Source organism: Cotesia glomerata, linkage group LG10 (genome assembly GCF_020080835.1).
Source record: "Cotesia glomerata isolate CgM1 linkage group LG10, MPM_Cglom_v2.3, whole genome shotgun sequence".
Classification (NCBI taxonomy): Eukaryota; Metazoa; Arthropoda; class Insecta; order Hymenoptera; family Braconidae; genus Cotesia; species Cotesia glomerata.
Window position 1 is genome coordinate 4,462,604 of NC_058167.1, and position 16,087 is coordinate 4,478,690.

Consider the following 16,087-nt stretch of genomic DNA (forward strand, 5'->3'; position numbering starts at 1 on the left):
AACAATTAGATATGACATTTTGACCATATTTTGAAAAATTCATAATTTAAATTTCAGTAAAAACAATGAATCTCAAAAATCTTCGACATTTTAAACCTCGGATTAAGAACTCGTTATAATAATAACAAGTCAATAAATATTGAATGATTATTTGGTTTCTTTCTGATTAATTATCGATAGATATTTAATTAAAAAATTTGATAGATGATCAAGATTTGATTAAAGATTCGATAATTTAACGATTAAACGAGCACGCCGAAAGCGTGTGAAGTTTGATCGTAATTATACAAAAAACTTTGTTCGAAAGATTATAAAGAATTTTATATTTATATTAACCATGTAGCTGAAAAATATATTATATTTATATTTATATTTATACTAACCATGTAGTTTACCTTTTAGCTCGCCAGAGTGCACACCTTTTAGAGAGAGAAAAGGAACCTCTCTGCTGCTGCTATATACTCACCTTCTCATACTCTTAGAGTCACACTAAGTGAACCCCAAAAATTTCGCTGACTCAAGATTAGTACCTGGGTAGGGTGTTGCAAAATTAGTACTAATATTTTGACGTCAAACTAAATTTTGCTGGGTAGGAAACCAATCTTTTGAAAGAAGCTCTTCGTATAATTACGATCAAACTTTGCACGCCTTTGGCGTGCTCGTTTATTCGTTACATTATACTACGAGCTTCGTTCTCAAGATTTTTAAAAATTTTATATTTATATTGACCATGTAGCTGTTCAGAGTAGTCAGCGAATTTTTCTTTTATTTTTTTCTATTTTTCACCCAATCATTCCATAATATAATGAAAAAACCTTTTAATTATGATAAATGATGAATAATCCACTTGTTTAATTGTCTATACCCAAAATTGCTTTTGCAAAGCTTTGATTGTCCGATGTGATCAGTCTATTGTAAACTTTCGCAAACATTCCTGATTCCTTTGACCACCCCGCTATCTGATAAAATTACCTTTATCCAGCGACTAACCATTTGACCGGAAACCACTTTGAATGGTCTTTTCACGGAAGTAAATAGATTTGGTAGGTTGCCTCTTGATTTTTGAGAAGCCTCTATGTAAGCTTTTAGCGTCGAAACCACACATAGTCTCGGTTTCTCTACGAAGAATGGTATAACCAACAAAGGTTGAAGACTCCTGTTCCCGAAGTCTTGACACGCTTTGGAATTTTAATTTCCAAGGCATTCTCCTTAGTTAGTAAGTTTTTAACCTCAATACTGGCCAGAGTCTGGGCCCTATGTGCCGTGCATAAGGCCAACAAGGTGACTGTCTTTAATGTCAACTGAGCGATTGATAATAATTTATCTAGCGGGACGAGTTTCATCAGATACCTCAGTACCAGCGAGACATTCCAAGTGGTTCCATACTTGAGCGTTGCCGTCTTTAGTTTAAAAGCTCCCTCCATACACCTTGATATCAATGGGTCCTTCCCAATCTTTTCCCGGGCAATATGCGACACTGCAGAGATCTCAGGGTGTTTGATGCTGAGTATGACACTCCTTCTTTCTGCATTACTGACAAAAACCGTAATAGTTTTTCCCTATTCGGTTTCAGAATCCGTAACTTGTTCGCACCGCAAAAGTCACTCCACTGTTGTAGGTCTGATTGGTCTTGTTTTATCGATGCATTATTAACTCCCCATGTGAGCCTTCCTGGAGAAAGGCCGCCCTGATAATCTTTCTATCATCAACTCTAAATTACTTGCTCTTGAGTGTTGCTTCTTCCTGCAAGGAGATAGCAACAAATTATACCTTGGTCTTCTGGTGGAAAAGCGTAAAACCTAAATCTCAACCAACTGATTGTAAAGGCGTCAATCTCTGTTACCTCAGCGTCCGGAAAGCGAGAGCAAAAGCAAGCACTTTTCTTGTTCAGCTCTGTACCAAACAGATCTACGTCTGGAAGCTCAAACCTACTGACTATCATTTTAAGAGTGTGAGAATTCGTCCGATGAGGCCCGGGGAACGAGTATATGCATTCACTACACCCATGCAGATATTTCATAGTCAACTCCCACTCTGCATCATCATTGCTTCGTCTCGACAAACAGTCTGCCTCAGTATTTTTCTCCGAAGAAATATAGGAGGTGAATAGGAAATTTCTTTTTGCTTTAGCCCACTGCCAAATTTCCCTCCTCAGTTCATTAAACTTCTGTAACCTAGTGCCACCCATCTTGTTGACGTAAGCTGTAACTTTCCTGTTATCAACCCTCAGCAGAATCTGACTATCTGATAACTCAGATGCCAAAGATTCTAATGCCAACTTTACCCTGAATAAAAAAAAGTATTGAGACAGAGAATGTTTTGTCGAAAACTATCCAATGCGGATAATTCCCGTAATTGTTTTAAATTATACGATAAAGTTGGGATTAGGAAATTAAATAAAAATACTTGGATTTTTTGGGGAACAATTTAGAAGAATTTATTTGTCCCCAAAGGAGGAAAACCCAGCTAGGCTGGGAAAAAACCTCCTTGATGAAATTATACAAGTAAATTGTGTATGTGTAAGTGTGAATGTGTTAAATTACGTTGCAATAACGCAATAGGGGTGAGCTCAACCGCCTTAGATAGAAAATTATCGATAATTTGAATTAGATAAGTCCCAAGGTGGGAGCTAGTAATATCTAATCACTTTGAACTATCTCAGAGTGAGATCTATTAATGTTCAATTGTCTCAAGGTGAGAGCAAATAATATTCAATTGATAACAGAATGTTAGTCAATTGAGTTTGATGTTTTTCGTGTAGAAATTAGTCAAATGATTTGAAGTTGGAATTTAATTATTTATAAGCTAAATTAAATAAGATCGTAATTAAATGTCAATAACTAATTTAATGTAATTAATTGTTAATATCACGCGTCAATTATGGATTGACTAAAGCCGCGTGGCTGATGCAATCCTTTGTTAACGGTGGCGCGTAATGGCCGCGTGGCGTCACTAAATAAATTTACTTGATTTTATGTATGTTAATTCACTGAACTATTGAACTGATTTAAATGAATTGAGAATTTAAAGTATAATTGAAGCTAATATAATTATTTATATTTAATGAATAATTTAAATATTTAAATGAAAGTGAGATGTAAGTAAGAAATATCAGAATCGATTCGCACAGAGTAGTCGTACTAGTACAAATGTCCAAGCACAACTGTTGCAACCGACCACGTGAGCCGGCTTCTCTACCGCTAACCAAGGCGCGCATGGGCGACGGCCATAGCGTGATACGATTATTCCCGAGTTTTAACGATTAAGCCCGAAGGCGCAATTCTTCTTATAAGTATGTGACTAGATCCTTTTCCTAGCGGTTAAACAGAGAAAAAAGTATTGGATTGACTAGAAGACAAATACTTTTCAATATTTTTTTCTTTGTCTCAATACTTTTTTTTATCAGGGTACCACATACAGTTCTTTATAGTTAATATGCCAAGTTGCTTGTAATTCGTTCCAGAACCCATAGATATTGTTCGTTCCATCTGTGGCTCTCCAGCCTGTATCCGACGCATCAGTGAAAATTGATTTTACATATTCTCCCTTTTTTATTTTACTGAAACCTAATCTCACTTTTTCCTCTCACCAAAGGAGATCTGGAAACAACTTTCTCGGGGTAGTTACTTTAGATTCATAATTAAAGTTATTCTCGGCCAGACTCGCAGATTTAAAGCTTTCCCAAGGCTTGAGATACAATCAGCCATAGTCAACACCTGGACAGGCTGCTACCAGCTTTCCTACCAGCTCCAAAATTTCTTTAACCGAACGCGTTGGTTTTGTGATAAATGCTTTCAATAACGTAATCAGTTGTATCTTTATATAGTCTGTCAGTTCAACCGTTTGCTTTTCAAAGTCTATCACAAAGCCTAAAAAACTACATCTTTTTTCTGGCACTATTGGAGTTCGATTTGGGGTTTGCTAAAATCTTCTCCGCAACCTTGACACACTTGACATTATCTATCAAGTCTTTTCCAAATAGATATTCGTCTGACTTGGCTTAATCTAGGATATCTTTAGTGGACTTGTCGAAGGCTGGCGTAAAAGTCGCCTTTCTTGACACTGACTGCTGATAGAAGGCATCATCTATAATCTTGGACGCCTCAAAGAGCTTCTCGAAGCAATCTTTGACGTCAATGCTTTCTGTCTCCGATATAAGAGTCGACGCCATCCAACAGCCATCACGGCTGATCCGATTGAATTCTGCGCTTCTACCCGGAAGATATCGCGTTTCTATGCACTTGCAGACAATTATGTCTCAATTGCCGCGTTAATCTTTGAAGCTTCGAACACTTTCAAGTGTTTATATTTTTGGAGCAACTCTTCCCACTTTGACGCCTTGAGCCCTTTTTTGGCCCAGTATTTTGGGCGAGACTTGATCCTCGGGTGTAAATTTATATCTAAACAATTTAGTTTAGATGGATCTTCCAAAATGTTTGCTAGCTCTTCAGGTAAATCATCTTCTACATCCAAGACAGCTTCGTTCTCCTTGATGTCTACAATTAGAAAACGAAAAATAAATGTCAACGAATTTTTAGTGACTATTATGCAATAATCTTCATGTACTACTAAGACAAAAAAAAAATTAGGAAAACAATTGACCCTAAAGGCCATCCCTGCAACTTCCCGCTAATTAGTTTTTTTTGAGATTTTTCAAAATTTCTCGAAATCTATTGATCCACACACGAACACATACACACACACACACACACACACACACACACACACACACACACACACCTGCGGCAGAGGAGAAACTGCTACCAGGCGCGTCTCCCCGTAGCGGATGGGAGAACGCTCGGTGTCCTTGGATGACGCTAAGTCTCTTAGTTGATGAGGCACAGAGGATAGGAGCCAAATAAAATACGCTTCCGTCGACAAAACTCTTCTATAATGGGTTGGTCACACTAACTGACCTAGCAAGACGATCGTTCCCTGCTGTAACTCACTGGGAGTGTCCGGAACCCGTGTCGATTATTTCCGACGATGCGGGCCACGGCTGATGTGAGCTTGCTCTGCCGAAGTGTAAGTTGCAGCAGTGGATCAGGAGCCAGTCACTTTATGCCTTGATCAAGAAGTACGCAGTAAGTGTAAGAGATCGGAATCTTCACCGCGCCGAGCGAGTCTAGTCCGTCCGTGTATTCCGGGACTGGCTAAGTGTCGACTAGGCCTTAGGGAACTGGGGTAGGAGTACTATCTCCGAGGGTACACCCGTTCCTAGTTATGACAACCCGCTCCACTCCGTACGATGCGCTGGTAAATCAAAAAAGTATGAGTAATTTACAAGAAACAAACAAGAGTGAAAACGGGATTCATGCCCAACAAGCAGCGATTGACGCAAGCGTTGAAATGAAGCGGTCGCAAGCGCTCGAACGCCTTGAATAGCTGACCAGTCAGTTGAATGATTTCGTCCAATCAAAGGTCAACATTTACAAGGAGATAAAGTCCAAGACGACTAGTGTAGCTAACGCCCTTCAAAGGTTTGAGAAACTGGACGAAGAATGGTGCTCATCATTGCAGCGCATTTCCCGTGCTACACCGGAGAAAACCTGTCAAGCTGTCGTAGTGACTGATGAAGCAATGGACACCAGAGCCGAAGGTGACGGTGAATCAGTCGCTAAAGACAGGCGTGAAACTTTCGGTAAGCCTGGTAAGAGAAAAGAAAGAACCTCTCCAGACCCAACATTTAGCCAAGCAACAAAGAAGAAGGACCTGAAGAAAAGCCCTTTGCAAAGAGCAGCACTGCAAAGCGACGAACAAATGAAAGCATCAGCTTGGCAACGAGTTCAGTCTAAAAAAGAACAGAAAATGCAAAGAAAAGAGCAGCTCCCAAAGCAACCGTCGAAAGAGCCCCGGCCGGAACCTAAGCGGAAGAAACCGCGAAAGTGGATCAGGCCTGACGCTCTGATCATCCGTCCGGTCGAGAAGGAGAAGTACGCCAAAATATTGCGTCGTATAAAGCAGGCCGTCCCTGACGAACAGGTCCGCACTGAGCCCTGAAGAACTTAGAATTGAAGAACCGTAGAACAGCATAGGCCGATGGCAACTACAATGGGATGCTGCAGAGAAGGGTAGGTGGACGCACCGCCTCATACCTCGGATCGACATTTGGCTTAACCGGAATCACGGCGAGGTCAATTACTATCTTACACATGTATTGTCGGGACACGGATCTTTTCGAGAGTATCTATACCGCTTTAAGCACGATGATTCTTCGGAGTGCCCGTCCTGCCCAGGAGTTACTGAAGATGCGGAGCACGTCTTCTTTGTATGTCCTCGTTTCGATTCACAGCGTGAAGAGTTGGAGAGGATCCTCAACCAGAGAATGCAACCAGATTCACTAGTGGAAGCAATGTTGTCATCAGAAGCTGCCTGGAACGCTACCAACACGTTTGCAACAGAAGTCCTCACAGACTTGCGTTCCACCGAAAGAAGAAGAACAAATATTAGAAGATAGAAGGAAGGAAGTTAACACCTTAGCCACCAGAAGGAAAAGCAGTAGCTAGATCCTCCTCTCACGAAGTCATGCTTGACGGCGGTTTCCATGAGGGATTAGAGGAAAGAAAAAAAGGGGTTTAGGGTTTAGTAAGTAGGGGTGTTAGCGTCGAGTTTTAGTATGATGCTGCGTCGAGTCTTCACATATCCAGGCGAAACAGCTATGCCTGGAATCCGCAAAAAGGACACACACACACACACACACACATGGAAGAAAAAAGAAGTTAATGAAGATTATTTACTTAGTGAACAATTAGTCCTAAATTTAACTGAACCATTCGCTGGAATTTATCACCATGTTTATTTCGATAATTTTTTTTCTTCGATACGTCTTATGAAGATTTTATTACAGAGGAAGTTGTATGCTTGTGGTACAGTCAGGTCAAACCGGCAGGACTGGCCTTCGTTATTTAGAAAGCCTAAGACTCTGAAATTAAAACAGGGTGAGTCTAGAACCTTACAGCACAAAAAAAAAATACTGTGTCCTGATGCTGTTAGACAGTGTAACTGTGGAATGGGTGATGTTGATCTTAATGATCAATATCGATCCTATTATACAACTGGTCGATCTGCCCAAAAGTGGTGGAAATACATATTTAATTACGTTATCGACGTAAGCATTATAAATGCATTTATATTATTTAATTTAACGAACTCACCAAAGAATGGAGCTTACAATCAACTACAATTCAGGAAAAATTTAGTTGAACAAATGTTAAGTGATATTAATCCAAAGTCTTCTACTACATCGTATAATATTAAACATGAGTTAGAAAGGAGTATCTTAAAATCGTATGTTATGTATTTGATGGAAGGTTTAACCACATCGAATGTATATAACATTCGAACTACTTGGCAATGTAAAAAGTGCAAAGTATCACTGTGTAAACTGGTTTGTTTTAATTTATATCATTTTAAAAATCATAATGCGAGTAAACATGATATTAATAATAATTAAGTTGTAACGGGTTGTTTTTTCCGCTCATTGGCCCCTTAATTAATTTAATAAAATATAACAATACCTAGCAAAAATAATTCTAAATTAACAAGGGCGCCACCAGGATTTTGTATCTCGGTTCCTGGAACCGGAAACCAGAGCTGAGCTTATAATCTACAGGGAGAGAGAGTGGAGGAAGGTAATCTGAAAGAAATAAATTTTTATTTAACAATATATCGATATTTATTAGCCATATAAAATAACAATTGGTTATCACTCACGCACTCACACTACAATTAACAACTTAAGACTACAGCCTAACTAACGGCTGACCAGGACCTCTTAAAACTAACAAAAATTCTTAATCCTACAGTACTCTCCTATGGAGCGTCTACACTGCAGTTTCTAACTAAGTCGCGCTGTCCACCGGACCCTCACGCTCTATCAAAATTCTTAATCCTGACGGTACCCTCTTATGGAGCGTCTATACCGCAGTTTCTAACTAAGTCGCGCTGTCCACCGGACCCTCACGCTCTATCAAAATTCTTAATCCTGACGGTACCCTCTTATGGAGCGTCTATACCGCAGTTTCTAACTAAGTCGCGCTGTCCACCGGACCCTCACGTTCTATAAATGCCTCACACTACCCGCACAATCTTCACACACATAACCCGCCCACACACACACACACACACACACACTGGCTCTACTTTATTTTTTTACTTCTGAATTATAATATTAAACTCCAAAAATTACAACATTAATTTTTTATTAAAATTTTCAGTCATTAGCTCGCAATTAAATCGTAACCCATTTTCACAACTAATAATTTAATTCTCAAAAAAATCTACACTAAAAACCAACGCTTGAATTTATTTCAAATTATCCACGAGTTTAATACTCAACATTAAATAAAATTTTAGGAACAATATTGACGCAAAATTTTACTCCAATTTCAACTCGTAATTTTATTTCTTAAATTTTGGATAAATTCTTAAGAATATTCCTTATAAAATTCTAACTAATTTTCTGGGACTTAATCCACGCCGTTAAATATTTTTATAAATAATTCCAATAAAATAATACTTTTAATTTTCAATAGTTCAATATATAAAATGACCACGTGAAATTTTTCAATTTATAAATAATTAATAAAACAAATTATCTCAATGTAAAATAAATTCACGAAAAATTATCCACGGGTATCCAATCTTAATTGCGTTGAAGTTCAGTAGCCAATTCTCAATAAATTATATTAAATAAATAATACTTTCTTGTAACAAATAACATTAATAAATGATAATTCAATTGTTATAATTTATAATAATAGTCCAGTTGTTAATATTGTAAATTGTTGCGTAGTAAAATTCACAAAGGAATTTGCGCGCTCAAAATGGACGCCGTAGCTGCGTAGCACGTTTTGGACCTCGGGTACCGAATGCTATGTCGTGTCGATTGGAACCTTCTCGATGTTCAGAATTTAATTAATAAAATAAATTTATTTAAACCAACTTAAGATGTTAACAATTATCAATTGGCCAAATTAACAAATGAATTACTCACGACTTCCAAACCCAAGAGGTCTAGAACATTCTTCGGGTATAAGATCCCCTGGAAGAATGCTCACAATGCTAACGAATAAGATTTAATTACTATTAATTAATTATTTAACAATTAAATTATCAAAAATTTGATTTAATGAGAAGTAGTGAAATTGATGAGCCGGGTATATGACCCCCTTGGCTCATCAAAGGAATCAAAGTCTCAATACCTGTGTAATTTTTGTGCTTTGGAAACTTAGGCTTCCTTCTTTGGACTGTTTTGGCTAGCGATGTTACTGCGTTGGTCACTGCACTACTTCTGACTTGTTGCCTCTACTCAACTGACCAAGAAACCCAAAATTTCCCCCACTTAATACTAGTCGGGTTCCGAAGACCGAGACGCGCCAGTGCTGCGTCGACTAATTAACGCACGAGTGCGGGTTTACCGTCACAGGGTAATTTACCCTGTTACAAAGCTATTAATTAAAATTTTTAAAATTTGAATTATTTTTACTTGGTAAAATTCATTATTATAATTAAAAATTATTAAAACAAATATTCTTGCTTACAACTTGATACTGGTTAATTATTATATTGTTTTATTATTTTATGAAAATTATTTAAATATTTAATATGTTGAGTTCCGTAATTGTTAAAAATAATGATACTGAAATTAGCAGACATCTGACAATTATTCGAATTTTTATAACAAATCAATTATTATAAAAAGAATATTTTTAAAAATTCACACCTACAATTTTTGAAAATTTCTGGATGTGATATTTTTTCACTAAATTTTTTTCTTTACAATTAAATTGTTATAACAATCTAAAAAATTGTTAGATGTCTGTTAAATTTAGTAGCATTGAAAATAATATTATATCAATACTTGTAATAGTTACAGAATATTTATCTTGAGATAAATACAGTTTAATTTTATAATAAAAAGCTTATGCTGATTCTTAATTCCTTAATCCAATTAAGTTTGGTATATCGATTAAAAAAATTGTCATCAGTTTTTCTTTCCCTTCGTTTATTGTGCAGTGGCGGTCCCCTCTAAAGTCATCCCTACTCTCACAGCTCTCTTCTCAGTTTTATGGTGGGGTTTAAAAGTCAACCGTTAAAGGGTTAAAAGATATTCGTATCCGAACCCCAATGCTTTCTGATTTCAATAATTTTTTAATAACTTTTTCAAATTTATCCATTAAATTCATAATTTTTAGATATTTCCATAAAAATATTAGCTCATCTTGATAGAATTAAAGTTTTTTTAACTATTTTGAACCCTATTCATAAATGTAAGGAAGCTTTACTTTTGAAAAAAGAGAATGATACGTCCGTTTTTATTACTTACCAGAAAAAGTTCCCAGGTGTCCGCCTCCGATTTTGATACCGCTGAAATATGTTATTCTACGTCAAATTCTAAGCTACACGTATTTTTTTATCGGCGGAAAAACATTTTTAGGGGGTAAAACCAACTCCCAAAGATGACCCCCTTAGAGGTCTCTTATAATAAGCTCTCATCCCCTCGATACACACACAGTAAAAAATTTTTCGTCATTTTGTAGAGTGTTAAAACTTATGTGTTGAATATTACACTCTAGTGTGTAGAATTTAACATTCTAGTGTGTTAAATCATTAAGTCAACACATTAGAGTGTTAAATTCTACACACTAGAGTGTAATATTCAATACACAAATTTTAACACCCCGGGTAAAAAAGATGATGTGCAATTATACATAATTATTAATAATTCATAAATAAATATGTATGATTCATATATAATTATGTATGATTCATGTATAATTATTCAAAGTTATATATAATTGCATATAATTCTGGATATATTTTCTCCTTAAGGTATTACCCTCGCCAGAGTCGTTTTCTTAGGATTTTTTTTAAACTTTGGCAGGTTAATATTTATATAATTCTGCATCGATTGGCGCAATTTGAGAATTTTTGACCATCTAGTTTCCGAGATATTTAATTTCAAAGTTTGAGTTTTGAACGCTCTTATACATTACGGTATACGGGATATCGAAAAGTTTACCTACAAACATTTTTATATCTTAGAAACTTTTCTTAGGATCTTTTTAAAAAACTAGAGTAATGTTAACTAACAACTAAACAATTTAAAAAAAAAAATTCATTGATAATTACCATACAGTTTCAGAGATATTTATTAATAAGTAATGAAAAATTTACCAAACTTTAACCGAGGAGGGGATACGTTAATAAAGCTGTGGCAACAGCGCAAGTTTTGTGAGCCGCGAAAGAAGTATGAGACGCGCATGCGCTGACAAATTTGAAAAGTTTAATTTACGTTAGGTTTAATATTATAGTTATTAATTTTATTTATTTAAAAAAAATAACAATGATTATTTTATGAAAATAAGTATTTTTCTATATTTATAAAAATTCAAAAAGTTATCAATTTTAATATAATAATATTTATTAATCTTTCATAAGTTATAAAAATAATAGTCAGATGAAAAAATAAAAAAAATACTAAAATTTAAAATCAGTTAATACATCAACATAAAAAAATTAGTTACTGATTTTTCTGAAAAAACAAAACATTATTATCAATTATTTTTTTTCTATTTGTTATTTGTGTTACGTCCGGAATTTGGACTTTTTTTTGTAAATAATTTAGTATTCGGCCCAAGTCGATTAAGACCTATAGACCGGGAACTCTTGAGACTTAATTTATTGAGAAAGATAGGTTTTGTTTTAATGATTAGATTTGTAGTTTAAATTTAATACATATATTGTTTAAGAATCAAATTATCGCTTAAAAATTACAGTTTATATACAATGTTTAGTTTTGAATCCGTTTAACACAATAAGTAATGTTTTAAAATTATACCTGGTTTGTCGCTTTCAATTAATTTTATAATTTTCACTACAACTGATTTTAATTAACACTTTATTCTTGATTTACGATTTTAATATTTATAGATTGGTGTAATTATTGATTTTATTTTTTTTTGTATTTAATTTGAATATTCTTAGGACGATGTTAACACTAGGATGTCCTAGACACGAGAGAGCGATACGACGACAGTTTTCCGGGGCTGAGAGTTTAGGTGGGTCCGATAATTGAAACAGTAGGGGGACAATGTATCCAATTAGCTCTCTAGTTTGGGACTTCCACCCTCTCTCTAAATGTTCCGGGAAACTAGCTGTGCATCGACTATCTTGTGTGTTATCTCTTACAAGGGTATAGGTATATTCCTAAAGTTAGTGGTATATACATCTGTCCATGTATAGGCACATCAATACACACACAAACACATTTATTCTTATGCGCACAATATTTTATGTTCTATTTGAAACTATTTTGTTACATTATTTTCTAAATTTATTCAATACGTTGATTTTTCAAACATCTTCACTTTATAAAAAAAAAAATAATTCATCTTTTAGCTTAAATCCTTTTATTCTTATATAATATATCTTAAATCTCCCTTATTACTTTATTTTACCTTCAGTATTTAATAACTATATTTGTTGAGTTTATTGTTAACTCTCATATTTTTAAAGACTTTCAATTATTCTGAATTAAACAGTCGTATTAAATATTTCTTAAATTATTCGTTGTACTATTAATATTTCTAGTTGATATTCTCTAAAATTATTTTATGTGATACTCAAAAATTCTTTATAATTCCATTCAACGTGGCTCATGCAGGCGACTGATATCTAAAATCATTGTTTGCATTGCGCCGACCGTAGTTTCAAACACGTTTTGAACTACCTAAATACTCACGTTGAGTCATAAGGAAAATAAATTTTACTGTAATAATATTTAAACGGAAATAACTGAGAGATAGAAATAAAACAAGAAAATATAAAAAATAATGAAAATTAAAAAAAAGTCTAGGACATAACATTTGCATAGTTATTTTCATATTTGTTAGAGATTTCTGTCGTTTTTCAAGGACTTTTTTTATGAATCGTCCTTTATAAGTCAATTTTTCAGACATTGTAATTATATTTCTGAATAAATGTATGTAAATAAATAAATAAACGCATGTGTCAAAACAGAGGTTAATCTACAGTTCGTCCATAACACTACAGTATAACCACTGTAAAATGTCTCAACGCTCACGCAGTGTTGCCAGACTTTTCAAACGATCAGTTTCTCGTTCGTGATTGGCTGAAATAAGTACATAAACAGCAAAAAGTTTTAGGCTTGTCAATAATGACTATCCAGTATGTGTACCATACACTCTAGCATAAACTTTTGACGACGGAAGTCGCGAGGGTAATACCTTAATTTTGTATATTTATATATAATTATGCAGAATTATGTATAATCATATATAGTTATATATCGTTTTATATAATAGTTTAGATGATTTTTGTATCATTATATATAACAATACAAAATTATATATTATAATATAATATTACAAATAATTATGTAAAATTATGTCTAATTATACATATTTATATAGGTTTTTAGCTATTTTTGTATAATTATGTAAGAGTATATATAATCATGCATAATTATATCCGAACAAAAACAGTTTCACTGTAAAAAAGTCGCACCAAGTCCACGTTCATAAGACTATTAGGAAAAAAAAATTTTTTTTTTTCTTTAAAAAAAGATACAAAATAAAAAAATTAAAAAATCCAAGTAACCGATATGATTGTTTTTGATTTTCGGAAATTAAAAAAAATTTTATTGTAAATTTAAAAATTAAAAAAAAAATTTTAGAACGTATTTAGTGTGCGTGGTTGCAAAATATTTTACTTTTAATGAAATTCGTAAAATCTATTTACTAGGACTTTAAAAAAATTGAAATAGACAATGACGCACACCAAGTACGTTCTAAAATTTTTTTTTTAATTTTTAAATTTACAATAAAATTTTTTTTAATTTCCGAAAATCAAAAACAATCATATCGGTTACTTGGATTTTTTAATTTTTTTATTTTGTATCTTTTTTTAAAGAAAAAAAAAATTTTTTTTTTCCTAATAGTCTTATGAACGTGGACTTGGCGCGACTTTTTTACAGTGAAACTGTTTTTGTTCGGATTTTAGTATTTTTTGTAATTATAATGAAAATTTACAATCGGTACCAACTTAAATCTCGTGTTGACTGCATTTTTTACTGCAAACTATCCCCTTGAAGCTACAGTTTATGTAGATGTGTTATGTCCTTCTCCTGGTGGACAACGATGGAAATCTTGATTTAAATTTAAAGTTACCGACGTGGTCTTTGATTCGCCCGGGAATATTGAAATACTCAACTTTATCAACGGGAATTTATAGGATGAGGAAGATGATAATATGTGAATATAAATTAAATAAATTTTTGAACGGAATTAAGTTAACTAAATTGAAATATGTATTCAAAAGACTTTACACAAAATTAGAAACGAGGTGATAGGTCTGAGCTCGAATAATATTCTGATATTTCTCAAATATGTCTAAGTCCGACTCCTAGCACTAGAAGTGGCGGGGGCGACTCTCCCTACCATCCGAGTATTCCGCTGTACTGGCCTTTTGGCAACGTTGATTGGTCCCTCTCCTTTCCTACTGGGTCCTAGCTGTACTCCTACTCAGGTACTCGTCCTTTCCGACCGTTGTTGAACTACCTGGGCTCGCTAGCAGAGTTGTCCGAAGTTTCATCATCTCTGGGAATTTACCGGACTGAGTGGTTGAGCTAGACTCGTCATAAATGAGGGTCACTAGTCGGCTCAGACTATTTTCTCGCATTTTTTTTATACAACATTTTATATTTCTTAAGAAATGAAAGTATATTTTCTAATTTCTATAATTACTTAGGTCGAGAGCAGTGAGGTAGTAAATTTATATTTTTATGGCTTAATCCTCTTTACTATCTTATTATTTCTAGTCTATTGTGATAAATTTTCAGAGAGTAAAAATACATTTTAACAATAACCTTTTTTACTAATGGCTAAAACTCTAGACTTAGGTTGTGGGGTTTTCCCAAAATTTTCTTATAAATATAAATAGATCTAATGTTAAATTTAGCGCTATCAAAAGGGGTATCGTCAGTACTCGCGAGGCGGCGCCAGTCGCGATTCAGCTAAACCGTGATATGATATCACAGATGTAATTCCAGTGCACTCTGGCGGCCGTAAATGTAAGCTGTGAATTACTTTTTTTAACTGTAGTTGCTTATCTATAGGAGGATTACTACACATTTTTATTTTATCTAGTCTGTGGCGCTGACCTTTCTCCATAAAAAAAAAGTCAGGATCGAAATTTGTGAGCGAGCTATAGTATGTGCTGATAAAATTTAATAATTTCAAGTAAATAAATTGTTATAAGTGAATATAATTAATTAATACGGTGAAGTAAATTATGAATTACTGTTATGATAAACAAATTGGATAAAAAAAGTACCGTAGAATTAAATAAAATTTCGCAGCCTCAAAAAATCGTTCTGCTTACAGTAAACACAGTCGGTAGTCTGGCGCTCCGTTTACAACGGATTTGAACGGAACTTGGCGCCAGATTCTACCGAATCTGTGGATATAATTCTACGTTATGTTCTCGGTCATTTTGTATAATTCTATATAATTATGTAAAAGTATATAGAATCATGTATAATTCTATATAATTTCATACAATATTTTTCTCGTGTTTAATCATTTATATAAAATTATATATAATTATATACAATCCTACATTATATTTTGGTTATGGTTGTATAATTGCTTATAATTATGTAGAATTATATATAATCTGAACAAAAACAGTTTCACTGTAAAAAAATCGCGCCAAGTCCACGTTCATAAGACTATTAAGAAAAAAAAATTTGTTTTTTTCTTTACAAAAAGATATAAAATGAAAAAATTAAAAAATCCAAGTAACCGATATAATTGTTTATGATTTTCGGAAATTAAAAAAAATTTTGTTGTAAATTTAAAAATTAAAAAAAAATTTTGTAACGTATTTAGTGTGCGCGGTTGCAAAATATTTTACTTTTAATGAAATTCGCAAAATTTATTTACTAGACTTTAAAAAAATTGAAATACACAATGACACACACCAAGTACGTTCCAAAAATTTTTTTTTAATTTTTAAATTTACAACAAAGTTTTTTTTAATTTCCGAAAATCATAAACAATTA

The 16,087-nt window shown here is 33.8% G+C and overlaps 1 protein-coding gene across 2 annotated transcripts in view; it reads left to right on the plus strand.

The window, feature by feature from the left end:
* Positions 1-16,087, plus strand: part of LOC123273460 (protein flightless-1-like) — an 80,588-nt gene that overhangs the window by 31,660 nt on the left and 32,841 nt on the right. The window lies entirely within an intron of this gene.